The following is a 16,433-nucleotide window of genomic DNA, read 5'->3' as shown; positions in this document are numbered from 1 at the left end:
AATTTTTTCTGAATGGCATGTTCTGCATTTATTTTCCCCAGGTTTTTGTATTTTTTCTTGAAAATTGTATTTGAATCTGTGGCAACTTTAGTTGCCGGTGGGCAAATATGTTGTATGCACCCCTTCAATGTCAAATATGGATAAGAGGAGAACATTTAGCATCTAACTCAAAATAACTGCTTTCAACAGATCAATCTGTATTCATAATCAAATTTATTATGTTTGACTAAGTGTACTAAAAACTATAGATCTGTTGTAAGATGTGTTTTGTTTGGATGATTCTAGAGACCTTCATGATTATGTTGATATATGTCAACAAAAAATACTTATTAGTAACATGAAAATGACCTTTCTTTGGGAGGGTTTGCCTTCGTTGTGCTCCCTGGAAGTAGGGGTAGGAAGTTGGCAGTCTCATGTGACAGGAAGGAAGTTAATATTTTTTTTTTTCTTGCAATCCTTTATTTGGTTGTCTGCTTGTGTGTCATTAAGATATAAAACATGGATAATATATGGAAAAATACTTACAGAAGGGCGCAAAACTCAATCTCGCCTAGGACAACCAAAGAGCTAGAGCCGGCCCTGCTTTTAGCTCACGCTCCTGCAAACATTCACGCCATAATGGAAATTAATGGTCTCATTGGCCACCTTTATTTCCACTGTTAATCAGCTGTAAATTAGCCTTGTTATGGGTCACTTTTCGCCCCTGAAAATGTCCTCTAACTGGCCCCGAGCCGACCTTAAACCTCTCACTTTGAGATCACCTCCAAAAAATGTCCACTATAATTTCTAGCATTGTTACACTTTATGGCTCATGTAAAAAGTGGTGACACAAAATAAACAAAGTCAAAACAGTTCAGTTGTCATTTACATCATCTCACTGTGATATTGGAAACTTGAAGACGACTCTGAAAACTGAAATGACAAACTTGAAAACTGAATTGACTTTAAAACAAAGCTGTTTTCCCCTGCTGTATGATTTACATTGTGCTGTCAGTCTGGTTGGCAATGTACAGACTGATGAACAACATAAAGCTTTAAGAATCCCGAAAATAAGCTTTTCTCTGGTTATATCCAGTTTCGCTAATGGAATATGTCTTTCTTGCAGCTCACAAAGCCTCGGCCAAGATTGATGCTCTCTGTTTAATTAACAAGAATTATTTACTGAGCGCAGCTAGCCATCTGCAGCCCAACTCATGTAATGGATATATTAGCTAAAGACTCAATGGATTAGTGGCTGCACATTTAGTGAACTGTGAGCAGTCCATCATTCGGGCAAAGTCACGTGTAGCTCTATGCTGGCATGTCACTAGCCATTGAAGTTGTAATGAGGGTGAGTGTATGTATGTATGTGTATGTGAATTTGTGTGCTGTAGTGTTAGTTCATATCCAACATATGGCCTGGTGTTAAAATGAATTGGGAAAATGCAATTTGACATATCAAGTCCGCATTTGATCAAGCCAAAGAAAAAACAACTGGAAAAATGGAAGGTTATGTATAATCAGATTTTTCTACAGCATAAACGCTGCACAGCAACCAGGTGAACCAGGGATTGTAACAAAATGTTATTAACGTCAGATGGCAATAACAGGTTAACACATTGACAATAACATATGGATATGGATAGAAAAAAATCCGCTTGAATTTTAAGGAAACACAAGGTTAATTGTGCGAATCTAAGCAACATGGGCATGTTTTACCCAAATCTAAAAATAGAAATAATAGCGAATTTATTTATTTATTTTTTCAATTGGATTGAATTTTTATTTTATTTCATTGAAGCGATCTGAGGACGGCTAGAGGTGAATGATGTTATGCAAAGATCTTTTTCCGGTGTTTACAAGCATTCACTGACCTAAATCTGCACCTCTGCACTTTTCTTACTGGTAAACTTTCTTTCAACTGTGTGGCGAAAAAGATTGCTCTTAGCACTTAAAAGAAACCACACTCTTGTTACCTTGAATATGAAACACCCCCCCCCCCCCCCCCTCCAAATAATCATTTTATCTTATTCGAGAATAAACACTTGAATCTCGCATTCATATTCCTACAATGTGCAGCCTTTCCCAGGACACTGAAAACGTACCTCTGCATTTTTTTCTTCTCACGAAAACATTTATTTCCCTTCTTTCTTTAATCTCAAGAATGCTTAAATCTGTCTATTCTCTGTGGGGTTTAAAAGCAATACTCATGTGTGTTTAATAATGAACATTTAACCCCTCGTAAGCTTTTCTTCCTTCTCTGTTTAACCTTGCTACTGTGTTGGTTGGCTGGTGGCACCAGTCAGCCAGTTTACGGTATGATTTTGGAACATAATTCACATGCAGCCGAGGACTCTGGGTATTAAACAAATCCCAGCGGTGAGGGAGGGGTGGGCCGAGGACAGTTGAGGAGGGGGTGCATTGATGAAATGACCAGGAAAGCCTAATTAAAGTTGCTGAGCTCAAACGCATTGATGTATTGCATCCATTATGGCCCAGTTCGATAGGTCTGGCCCTCAGCACTGCTGCAGACACTCACTCCGCACCAAACACTCTGAATAACTAACAGCAGCGCACGAGGAGAGAGGCGGCAGTGCTGCTGCCTGATAGCCAAAGATTGTCCTGTCTCAAGTGGCTGGAGAGATTTATGAGCCTGCGTGCGCATCCATGTATTCAATAGTGTATATTTAAGGGGAGTTGGAAGGTGTGTCCCCCCAATTATGTGTCTGTCTTTTGTTGTATATAACATGACGATGAACCGTCTTTAGAATTTGATGCTGCAGGATTGAATGCTGCAGGGTTCCTGTTAGAGAACACTCAACTCATGCATGTCATTTTGAACTCTTAGTGATTACTCATGAAAGCATCAATAGGGGACAAGTACAATGTTGATGAAATTAATAAGCAGAATATAGATTATATCAATACCCGAGTCACTCAAGTATCTGCATTGAAACGATAATTTGAAATCCTAGATTTTAATCCATGGTCCACTATATCCAATAGACCCTTTTTATAGACTGTATTAATATCATAAATGCTGCAAAGTTTTTTGTATTTTATTTTATTTTGTTTTTTTAAATGATGTACAACATTTATAACACTAATACTTTATATTTTATTACATTTGCATCAAATTACAAAAAACAAGTTACCGGTGCTGTGAGGGTGTTTCTAATATATAAAAATTAACATATGTCTCTCTTTTGACTGCCATTATCAATATCACTCTATTTTTTCCCTCTTTTTGAAAGTTGTGAAATCACTATTGTGGCAATTTTCTTTTGCTATTTGAGCAAATGGGCACACAAAATATATTTAATGTATTCTCTCATTCACCGCTATAAAAGTTAAACCAACTATGACGGCTTCCGTTCTGAGAAACCCGGAAATGTGAAAAGGGTCTGTAAAGGGGGTCGCACACCGGACGCGAAGCTCAGCGCCGCACCGCGCCGCACCGCGTCTCAGGTATCTCACACTGGACACGCACATTCTATACGTGCAAGCTCAATTTTGAATCGACTTCTGACAGAAGAGCTGCAGGTTGGGTGAGTTCTTGTAGCACAGGGTGAAATCAGTATGTACATTGATGATTTGAGGGAAACATAATATACATTTAATATAAAACCTTGAAATGGCGCTCTGTGGCGCTGCAGGATTTTGAATAACTTCCTGAGTTGTAGCAGGGCGCCAATGTGTTCGAATTTTAAAGACGTGGCGCGGCGCTGAGCTGAGCGTCCGGTGTGCGACCCCCTTTAGTCTCTGTTATAGACTGTAAAAAAATTATGGACGCAGTGTCCGTGACGTCACCCATAGGATTCTGAAGAGCAGCTTTGAAGCGTAAAGTAGGGTTGAGCTGGCCGTTGCCATCTTGGCAGCGTGTCAGTAAATGGCCAAAGAGGCGGGACGTGGCAGGAGCTGAGGTGACGTGATCCACCAGTCACTCAAAGTGGCCACGCCCTTAATTATGCAGAACTTTAAGGCTTTATATAATGTAAACAAATGACTTATAAAAAAAATACACCCCACTCACAGTTGTCATGAAGAGCAAAATTAGATATACAATTCCGTTGTATAATATACAAAACCACAATTTGTACCAAGCTGTAAAAAATTATTATAATTTTTTTTCTGCTGTAAAGTTGGGCATTTTAACATGAGGCTCATGAGATTCTGCTCCCTTCTGGAGCCTGTCCCTAGCGGCCAGTCGATGAATTGCAGTTTACGTCACTTCCGTATTGGCTTCAAGAGAAACTGGGGGAGGTTGCCCCTTGGTCGCTGTCATATCGATGTCAAATTCACTGTGCATGTTTATTAGATCAACTTAATTAAATTTTTAAGTGCACTCTTAGTTGGAGTATTTCTGTGCCAAAATACACTCCTTCAGGATTCGAACGAGTTTCGGACCTTTTTTTCCCAGAGGAATGGCCCTGTATGACGTCATAAAGGGTAGAATTGCTTGTATGGGCACTTCTCCCGGATGAGCGCGTGCCCACATCAACCAGAGCGAGAGCAAGAGCACGCCTGTCAATGTGCTTCTTTCGGGTTACTGAAGCTGTCTGCAGCGCTGTCATTTTTTTTTTAGACCACGAAATCAACAATGTAACTAAAGAAGCGTGTTTTTGGTTGTGAGGGAAAGATAACCTTGTTCAGCTTTCCAAATAACCCAGCGTGAAGGAAACAGTGGATGCAGTTTGTTTTTCCGGAGCAGCAACAGAGTTGTGCAAGTGTCTTCGTTCCCGTTCATGAGTCGAAACCGCAGGCCGTGAGTGAAATTGCATCAAATGTCTGTTTTGTTGGCAATCGGCGCATAAGTGCATAGAATGTCAACAACATGAATGTATAGTGAATCAAAAGTTATCCAGGGATAATGTGATGATGTATTATGTGCGTTTCATAGGTGTGTGTGTACTCGTGACTCTTTAACTCCGCCCACCGCACGCCTCCACGAGTTCGCTGTTTTTGGAAAGAAACGGTATCTGTCTTTTATAAATATGATAAGACTAAAGACTTCTTGGAGATATGAAGGATGCAATGCTAATCTATAGGTACTCAAGATTAACATGAGATTGGAAGAAACGGTGTGTGTTATGTACCCTTAATATATACTTTTATAAGATTGCAGGACAAAATAAAGAATAAAGTAATTTATTCTCATTCATACTTATTCATATTGTGTAAAAATATCATTCATTGGTTCATGATTCATATAGTTAATGGTTAGTTGACCCAAAAATGAAAATTCTGTCATTGTAAATTGTATTAAACATGACAGAATGGATATCAATGACTAATTATTAGTCAATTATTTATATGTATATAAAACATTAGGGTTAGGGTGTATATATCTAAGTAAATGTGCATGCGTATGTGTCCAAATTTACATTATAGTTTCCTTGCTTGTCATAATGCTCGTCATGTTAAAAGGTGAAAAAGAAGGATGTAAACAGACAGAGGGATAGTGAGAGAGAAATAAGATTTTGTTTGTCTGTTGGTCTCTCTGGTTCTTTGGCTAACCCTCCACATCTTTATAAACTGCTCAAGTCTAAATAGTGGGTGTGAATCTGAATTAAAGATGAGAACGTAAATGGAATTGAGAGAGAGAGAGAGAGAGAGAGAGAGAGAGAGAGTGGTATGGGCATAGTCTCTTTCTGACCCACCATAAATGTTGACTATGTGTGTATCCTAATAGCTTTTCATTTGTTAATGTAAATGTATGAACATATTGTACACTTTCACCTCTCCCCTTGATTTATTTTTTGCTCTGCCAAAAACAGAGCAGAACATAAACCACAGGGATTAGCCACGCTAGCCCGTGGGCTAGCATTACTAGCTCCATCTCACATTGCGCTTCATCAGCGACCATCATAGGCCTATGTAAAGCATGCGGGGTGAGTTATGGCAGCTGTAACAGGCAGGCACGGGTGTTTATAATGTGTGTTATGGTGCCAGGCCTCCGGGGGAGAGAATAAAACACTGACTAATGGAGGCGGGAACAGGAAGGAGAGACAGCAGCAGCAGATTGTGAAGGTCATTGCTCTGAGTGCCACGCTCGAATGAAGAAGGACTCGGTTTTATGTGAAGATTTACTGTTACAATCATTGTTAAAGGTGATGTAATGTTGCGTGTATTCTGTTTCCGAATAGGTCATAGGTAACGTTCCACTTTGTTCATAATAGACTTTTAAATATAATCAAAGGACATAAGCCATTTTATGGCTTTGTGAATATGTGTTTAAGTATATTTGTATATCAAAGCAAACACACACAGGTTTGTTTTGCTATCTAAGTGAGGACATTCCATAGACGTAATGGTTTTTATACTGTACAAACTGTACATTCTATTCCCCTACACTACCCCTACCCCTAAACCTACCCATCACAGGAAACATTCAGCATTTTTACATTTTTAATAAAGTATTGTTTAGTAGGTTTTTAAAGCTATTTTAAATATGAGATATTTCATGTTTACCTCGTGATACCAGTGTAATACCCATGTCATTATACAAATTTGTGTCCTCATAAATCACAAAAACAAAAACACACACACATATAGTATATCACTCAGTTGATTTAAGTAACACTTAATTCAGGAAAAATTCCAGTGACTGTCCTTATGAGTAAGTAATTTGAAAAATGTGTTCAAAACACTGATTCATATAGGGATGACACAAATTACTGTCCTTGTGTGCGAGTCATTTGCATCATTTGTTTTTTTGATGAACAAAACACTGATTGTCCATATGATTGAGTAAATTTAATCATTTATTCTTCTGATTTGTTCAAAACACTGATTAATGTAGGAAAGAAACAAGTGACTGTCCTTATGAGTGAGAAAATTGTATCATTCATTCATTTGATTCATTCAAAACAATGACAAGTGTACAAATCAAGTGACTGTCCTTATGAATGGGTACTTTGAATCATTTGCTCATCTGTTTCATTCAAAACCCTGATTCATTTAGGAATGAAACAACTGACTGTCCTTAAGAGTAAATAATATGAATCATTCATTCATCTGATTAAATCAAACTCATTTTCATTCAGGAAAGAAACAAGTGACTACCTTCAAAGGGCTTTAAATGATTTACGTGAGGTCACGAACGTGCATCACAAGACAGAGCAAGGCGAGCATTTGTGCTTATAAAACGTAAACTTTTTTTATTATTTTTTAAAATGACAGATCGTTTCGCTAGATAAGATCCTTATTCATTGTCTGGTATTGTTTAAAGCCCTTTGAAGCGGCACTGAAACTGTCATTTGGACCTTGAACCGTTTGGGGCTCATTGAAGATGGAATGAAAATTCTGGAATGTTCTTTTTGACTGCAGAAAGAAAGACATGGACATCTTGGATGACATGGGGGTGAATAAATTATCAGCAAAAGTTTATTTAAGTGTGAACTAATCCTTTAAGATTGAGTCATTCAAATAATTTCCTGAAATGATTCAATTGAATCACTTGGTGATTCAACAATGAAATTCCACTGTGGTTTGTTTGGAACGGTTTCCGCTGACAGAAAACAGACAAAGAAACTGACATTATTGTGTCTAAAATGTACATTACTCATTGTTAACTGTTACAAGATATTAATTTTAAGTAACTTATTTTTTTTTTTGGAACTCTTGCTTTTGCTTATTCAGAGCAGAATGTTTTACTGAGGTTTTATGACAAATTAGGACCGATTTATTGAAATGAACTGTGAAACCAGACTGCAGACTTCCCAACTCTACATACAAGTACCCGTTAGATTATTGCATTTTTTGACCAGTCGCTTTAGATACAGTCTAGAGGACTGACACGTTTTCACAAAATATAAATTGTGTGAGTGTAGCAATGAAAGATCTGAAAGATATGAGTGACACGCAAGACTAGAACTCCGAAATTCCACCTGCCCATTGGGAATACCTACACCTGTCACTGTCTCACTCACACACACACACACACACAGGGCGCTCCGTCTGCCAGTGCTTCGCTCTGCTAGAGTGAGCGACACAGTGGATGGTCCGCCACTAATTGCTGCAGTTAAGACAGCGGAACTTACCTGCGCTGAAGAGCTACCTGGTCTAATGTGCTGTAAAATCATTATGCTGTTTGTGGAGATCCTCGTTCGATAGTTTTCGTCTTCTTTTTTCCTTTTTGCTTGGGACAGGACTGTTGACACGGATGCCTGGCTTGCACTGGAGTGGCTCCGCTTAGCATAGTGTACATCACCCTTAATCAGCCCCTGGAGAGCATTCCCGAGTATCGTTCCTGAGCACTACGAGAGTGAGGGAGATACCTGTAAACACTTTCAAACTATTTGCAAGTTCCAGGGTTGTCACTTCGTTTATACGGCAGAAAAAAAAAGTTCAGGTATCTCAGGAGTTTGGTTAAAAGCTACCCAGCATCGCTTTCCCGCTGTCAGTCAAAGAAACATTGTTTTTTTTGTTCCGCAAACACGGGACTTGGAAGGAAGTGGCAATAACAAGTCAGAGCCGAGGTTGGTTCGTGCCCTGCTTGTTTCAACCGCTTGTGTATGCATGTGTGAGCCTGTATGAATGTGCAACAAAGCTGAAAGGAACACTTGGAAGTGTGAGAGAGCACAAGTGGTTCACATCCTGTCTTTGGAAAGACGCCTCGCAATAAAAACAGTCCCCTGTAGAGGAAGCCTCTCAGTCGAACGCTTTCTTTCAAAGCCGTCTTGCCATTTCGTTCGGCTCTCTTTTCACCCCGGTCTCTGGGGTCTATGCGAGGACATAGTGCTGTGGATTTGTTAGTCCACAGTAATGGCCAATCACCAATGCAATTAGCATGCGGCAGTAAAATACTCCCCGAGTTTTAAAAGCAAGCCTAGGGCAACACACTCTTCCCCGGGCAGCCAAATTCTCCCCCAGAGGCCAATTCAGCCAGGCTAATCCTGCCTCTAATTAAGCCAATTGATGGAGGACAGTTGTTGTGTACAGTTTATTTGGATGTTAAAATGCCACACCGCAAAAGAGCTTTTGGAGCAGGGTTTGTTTCTCTCCAGAGTAATTAAAAAAATAACCGCCCCTAAGTCTTTTGCTGCATTACCGTGTGACGATGTGAGCTGATTTCTATGGTTCCGTATTCAGATGAAAGATGACGTGGGTGTTGTTTGCAACTGACTTTAATTGCCGCTCCCTCTATTTCTTGTAAATGCAAATCCAACCGTGCCAAATGAAATGGCCAATTCCTGGAAAAATTACACGCACACGTGGCTTCTATTGTGACACGTTCACACAGGCAGCAAACAAGGTCAGTGTATCCGCAGATTTTGTGCCGCTGACAGCAGCAGAGTTGTTGATATACAGGGTAAGAGATTTTTAATAATGTTTCCTAGGCAGGACCTTTCATTCCCCAGTGATCCTCAGGAGGGAGCTTTGCTCAAGGTTGAGGATCTTATCTATTCACGCTGCGCACCCTAGCAGCTCTGACTGAAGTGCTCCCTCGACTCGTGCTAGGACTTCTGATGCCATTCTGGGCAGAAGGCATTCTGGGAACAGAGAGAAAGCGAGAGGGGGGGAAAGGTGGGGAAAATGTTTCTAATGTCATCCTCTAGCTTCAAACGAATTGGCATTGGGAAATTGTGTCCTTTGACTCTTCACCCCTTCTTTTTGTTGATTGACTTTGTAGCAATGGTACTTTGACAACTGTGGAATTTGAATGCCTGCCCAGTGATTTGAAACTCTTGAATCTTAAATATATATATATATAATTAATGTTCTGAATTTATTTAATACAGTAAAAACAGTAATGCTGCGAGTAAAAATTTATTTTATATTAAGCTCAAGTACCCATTAAGCACACTACTATCTTTGAGCTCAGATTATAAAAGAAAAAATATATATTTATCATCCTACTTGATGTCTTAACCAACTGATGTGTTTTTTTTACAATATACCTCCTGAAATTTCAAGCTAATCAGACCATTGCACACTGAGATATGGGTATTCATGTGTTCACACTGTCTGGTGGCCATTTTGAAAGCTGTCTGAAAACTTTCACCAAAAGGGTAGCCCCTTAAATGTGTATTTTTTAGATGTTTAAGCCTTTATTTTCGATACTTATAACTTCTTACTGCTAAATTAAGATATTAATGTTTAGAATGCATATTATGACCTGGAACCTGGATGTGGGAAATAATGACAGTTAGATCCAAAAGATAGTTTTAGCAACATGTCACAGGTGCTACAGAACATTGTTAGCTTACTAGCTGTATAACATTGTGTGCTACACTAATATATTACTTCACAGGCATTACTAGCTTGTACTTTTAAATTCAATATATTATACATTTACAGTTTATTGATGTTCTGTGGTTTTACACAGCTGTATTTTTTAAAGACTTCATATTATTGTAAGGTGAGCTTAAAGGGTGCACTACTATGAAAATCCCACAGCTTCAGTGTGATATCAATAAGAAAAAGTATAATTTCATAGATATTTTCAATTATAGCTGTTCATATTAAAATATGTATGAACTTAAAGGGTTACTTCAGTGATTTAGCATTAAGCTTTGTATCAGTAGAAACCCGGTAGTAAATTCGAATTATGGTACTTTCCCCCCTTATATCCCCCTGAGACAAGAGAATTATGCATTTTATTTCTGGAAAAAATCCTCAGATGGCGCAAATATCGTCATTTTGCGTCATCGGATTGTTTTTCGGCTAGAGGCTATAGACTACAGCCAGTAGTAGGAGCTAGTTCCGCATGTTATCAACCCGCCCACAGCGGAGGGATCTCACTCACAGAATGTAAATGCGGTCGGCTCGGCCTCTGGCATTCATAACGGAGCGGTGCAGAGAAAAAAGTGAGTGTTTCAACTTTTCAATTAATTCCTATGAAAGTTAAGCTTCCACATGCGATCAGAAAACGCACCAGACTGGACACGTGCTGAGAATGACTGCCGCACTTACCTCAGCTCTGCTCAGCTCTTCGCTCTCGTGATGAATGAAGTCTGACTCCTGCTGCGTTTGTGCCGTGACTTTCGTTCGGCTCACTCACACTTTATTGAAAAGACACGTTCAGTTTTTAATTGCAGTGTCTATTCTCTAACTGAACAAAATTATTTTATTACTATGAAAATCACAATGACGGTGGGGTGGAGTCGCGGTGGACAAGAGATGTAACCGGTAGCCGTGGCTTGGGAGTGGCCTCGTTGGACAGCGAAGCAAGTGCATTCTGGGAGTTGTTGTCTTTCATCACATGAAAATACATTTTCTGTCTTTTCTCACTCTAGAAGGCACCAAATTCAAAAATAATTTCACCTTTTTACTACATAAATGACCCAGTTTAAATACACATTCATCTTCCCAGCGCTGAAGTACCACTTTAATACATGATTGTCATTTTAAATGTTATTTAATTAGATTTATTAATTAAAAAAAGGTTTGCTGTTCCAATAAAGCTCAGTGTGCTCCCTTCAAGCTCATCTACATTGAACGTCTATGTAAATACTTCATAAACAGACTTTAAATATTAACTCATGGTTGTCACTTCAAGTTAATCTTTATAAAAAATTTCTTTAAAAATTTTGTTTAAAATAAACAAGAATTTTCCCCCAAAAAACATGTTGTGAGCTTAATGGGTACAAACATGCCAGCCAAACGTTTTGCATTTAATAATGTATATCTTAATTTAAATGCTTTTGTCATAAAATAAAATATTATTGTGTGAGAGATTAATATTTTATTTTAACATAACTTCTTGTACTCAAACCAATACCCTGTGTACTAAAATGTCTCAATGTAGATTTTGGTGAGCATAATAGGTACGTTTACCCTACAAGTTACTGGATGTACTTCCTATAGTACCATATTGTTCTGAATATAAGAGGTATAATAAGGTTTGTCTTATATTCAGGGTGTAGACTTTTACATGTCAATACACCTGCGATAATAGATGGCGCCAAATTATGTGTAAAACTAGTGGGCTAAGAAATACGGTGTGTCAGAGTGTAATGTTGGAAGATTGCAAAAGTGCTTAAAAAAACGCTAACAGTTAAAGAAAAGCTTGCCATCTAAGAGAAAAAAAGCGTGATTGTCATGTTTGTGTGCCTCACTGACGGGACCAAAACGTCCACTGTACGAGATTTTAAAATGTAAGACGGTACCCAGATTTCCAAGCACAATAAGATTTCACTTCTACTGGAAATTCAATTTTGGTAGGCTACATGGTTTTCACTATGAGATGGATAGCATAATCGTTATATAATTCAGATGGGCTACAGGTTATTTTTATGGTATGCCAAAAATGTAATTCAGGAAAACACAATGATGTCATTACACAATGATGGCACAGCTAGAAAAGCATCATTCACCTGTTTCTGCACTGCACTAACTACAGCTTTGTTTATTACACAGTGTCTATACAAAACGCGTGCAGCATGATATGATGCGACAAAAGCAAATGGAACCCATTATAACCAGTGATGCTGTCTACACTGGTTGCGACGCGACCCGGTTTATTCTATCACGTAATGTATATAGCTATGTTGAGACCTCAATTGATCAGTAATATTCTCTCTCTCTGACAACGTTGTTGTCTCTCCCTCTATATCGACTGACTAATCTAACTCCCGTTGCTCGTGTCTCCAACTATCCTGAATAGAATTAGCTGAATTGTCCAGGGGGTGCATTTCCATCTTCTCGGGATCTCTTTTGATCAGCTTTACTCGCGGATATGAAAAATGAAAATAGGCCTGACAATTTTTTTTTTCCCTTTTTGCCGATATTAATACACTCTCCAAACCTTCCACTGCTCACTGCATGCAAACAGCAGCTGCCTAAGCACCAACCAATGAGAGTGTTTTGAACAAAGATGATTGGTCTATGTTGAGGGCCAAACATAACCTCCAAATACATCTGCATAAACCCAAGCTCGCTCTGTCTCTCTTACACACATGCACGCTCAGTCATCATGAAATGCACTATTTCCAGATCTTTTAAAAACAAATGCTGGAAAGCAAAAATTCTAAATCTGACATTTTCTGCAACAGGATCCGGCTCAAATTAAGCACTGATAGCAACCCCTTGGCAACCACCCACAATTAATTTAGATTTTTCAGAAAATGTAAGATCTAATTTATTGCATTGGGAATACTCAGATATCTCGTTTTAACTTGAATCTCTGAAATGAAGAGATTTATATTGATCGACATACAATGCTTAAAATTCTCAGGAATCTAAAGTAAGAGTTCAATACAGTATCTTCTAAAAAGTGCTGATTATTAGAGAAGCATTGCATTTCACTCCCGCATGTCTTTCAGAGACATGATACATTCAGGCTATCAGTAACCATACCACAACCATCACTGCTGTCAATACACAGCCAGTGATAATTTACAGCAGGCAAAACTCCAATATGTTGTCAGCTCATATAAATATACCGTATGTGTGCGGCTAATCGGTCACCTCTACAAAGCCGAACCGTGATTTACTTCCCAGAAGCACTTAAGACATTGTGTGGAAAGAGAGCATGTCTGTCCTGCAGGTGCTAATCTATTAAAAGCGTAGGAGCCCCATACAGGCTGATCAGACCGCCGTGGGGATTCTAGATCATGTTGATTAAGGTGTTTAAGAGTGCGGTGTGTTACCAGTCAGACAACCATAAAACTAACGGCACCTATTGATTATGCTTTGATCAAACTATGTCAATGAAATCACACAGATGGGGTGAATTTGATTGACTACACTGGCTTCTACAGAAATGACGCATTTGTAAAGGGTAGAATAGGTCAGCATCAAAGAAAAGAAAAGAAAAGAAAATGAAAAAGTGTAAGTGGTGAATTGATTTGCTTTTAGTTGTTTACTCTGAAGTCAACAAGTTTGCTTCCAAAACAGTTCTCAGTGAAACAGGACTTATTTATTTTACATTTATTTTTTTAAACTAAGCTTTGAGCATGTGAGAAACAGAATACGATGTCACACTCTAGGGCCAGGGTTATCATAGCTAAAGGCACTATATGGCTAAATCCGAAGTTGCCCCCTAAAACCCCAATCACTATTCCCTGCATTAGTCCACTAATACAGTTCACTTGAAGGAGTGAATGAAAACGAGTGAGGGAATTCGGATAGCCTTTAAATGTACATTGGCTGTACACTTGTTATTGCGGTGCAATGTGGGAGAGAGTGCACCTGATAATGTTCAATTTGGTTTCGGACACCACTACAAATAGCTGTCCCTTCAAATAATGCCTTATTTGAGGTAAGCGATTTCAGCCTATGTAACTTTTTAGCCCTCTAGCGGTTGAAAAACAAAACTTGCATGCATTTTGTGGAAGATCATTGCTTTGGTTGTGCTTCAGCTCTGTGTGATGAGTATGGCCCTTCACAATAGATAATGCTTTACAATGAACTCTGTTAGAGAGCTACATATATAATTTTTTTTTCTGTTCAATAAAATACCTTACTCAGCTGCAGAGTAATAAAAAATACCATCTCCATGTCGCTTTTACAACATTTCAGATCTCTCAGTTCTTGCCATCTCTGAAAAGCCAAGCTAATGTTGATTCTTGTTTTATTACAAGCTCTGTCACGTTCACTTTTTGCCAGCAGACTCTCCTCTTTTTTGTTTTGTTTTAAAAAACTGGAGATTCCCCGGAGGTTCTAGATATATTAACTGATGTATACAAACTGATGTGACGTCATTTTAAACAAAATCAGGTCGAAACGAACTTCATTCGGCAGGTGTTGAACACCGTATGTAAGTAGCCATACCAACTCACTCTCTGAACATAACCTGCTACAGAGCAAGTTATGTTTCAGGGTTAGTTTGCTTATGAGGTATTCAGATGTGTTTTAGATAATTAATATAGTCATTAATATAACCAAATTTGTTTTAGTTATATCATATAACAATATTATATATTAATTCTAAAGAATTAGAATAAAAAATTATAACAAGGTAATGTTTAAATGTTAATTCAATTAAAAAATATGTATTATTTATTGTGATCTCACACATGGATCTGCATTCAATCAATTAGCATCAAACAAACAATATAATACTTATGATCGGTGAATAAAGATGACTTATTAAACGAAGACATTGAAAAAAATGATTGCATAACCACCAAATAGGTGGTGATGTGCACTAAGTAGGTTATGGCAAAAGAAGAAGACTAAGTAGAATGGCGCACTTTTTCTTAGCGTCTGTTTCCATGGTGAGTCATCGATTCGTTGCTCTGTTGAGAATGTCTTGTGTGTAAACCGGGAACATACTCTGAGTTGTCTGAACTTACTCCCTGTCTCGTTTTTGGAACCAGCATACCTCGAGTAAGCAAGGTTTGGGTTAATCAACCGAGAGTTCAAGGTATGTGTGGCGGTAAGTTAACCTTGCTTTCTGGAATACCCCCCTGATGTCCGCGAGTGAAAACATAAACACACCAGAGAGCTGCTTTATAAGAGAAAAAGACGGTGTACTTCTGATGAAACGAGACACTGTTTTTCATGTTTAAAACTGTAAAGCTGCTTGACTTTAAGCAAACGATTGAATAATGTGTTATATAAACATGCCAAGCTTATGCAAACATATCCAGCAATGCTATGCTCAGATGCTTTTCTTATGCTTTATTTAAAAAAAAAAATGCTTGCTGTTTTTTTCAATTTTACTGTGTATATTTTGTTATGGAGAGGAAAGCACACAGCGCATGTTTACATATTCATCAAACCGTCGTTCTCAGCAAAGTGGGCGACATCAGATGTTCACTAACAGTATATCGACTCTCACGTATTTCGGACTTCGTTCTACCCCTAAACGAAAAACGAAAAATAACTCAGACGTGAGTATCAACCTTATTTTTCAACGCGAAAGTAAGGTTTTTTTTTCTGTGAATGTGCAAAACGTTCCATTTTTTAGCTAGTATAGGGAAATAGCAAAGTGCAGTAAACTGTAAAAATGTCATTAAGACAACACACTAAAATAATGTGGTAAGAAATACTAGTTTGAAATATCAGGCAGCATAAACCATTTTGTACAGCTAAAAATAATTTCTAAAAAGAAAAGAAAATCTATTAAAAACTATATGAACACTATTAATGTCAAATACAAAATTGCTAGGAACTGGAACTAGACAAAATAAAAACTATAATGCTGATACTAACAATGATACTAACATAATTATTTCTTGGGCTTCTGTATTATGTAGCGTCTGGAGTCGCTCTTGACATGAGATCAAAGTGGTGGGTCGTTCGAGAAACACCAGAGATGCAGATCTTTTGCACAGCTCTGCCTATGAATTAGTATTAGCATATAAATGAGTGTAGTGGTGCCAGTTGAGGCTGGCCAAATGGCCGCACTATCACCCTTACGACCAGCAGAGACAACGCAGGCCGTGCCGTTATCACCTTGTGAGGAACTTCAAATAGATTCCTATCACACACACAGACAGACACACACACACACACAGACACACACACACACACACACACACACACACACACACACACAAGTA

This window comes from Gobio gobio, assembly GCF_949357685.1.
Source record: "Gobio gobio genome assembly, chromosome: 19".
Lineage (NCBI taxonomy): Eukaryota > Metazoa > Chordata > Actinopteri > Cypriniformes > Gobionidae > Gobio > Gobio gobio.
This window is presented reverse-complemented; position numbering follows the sequence as displayed.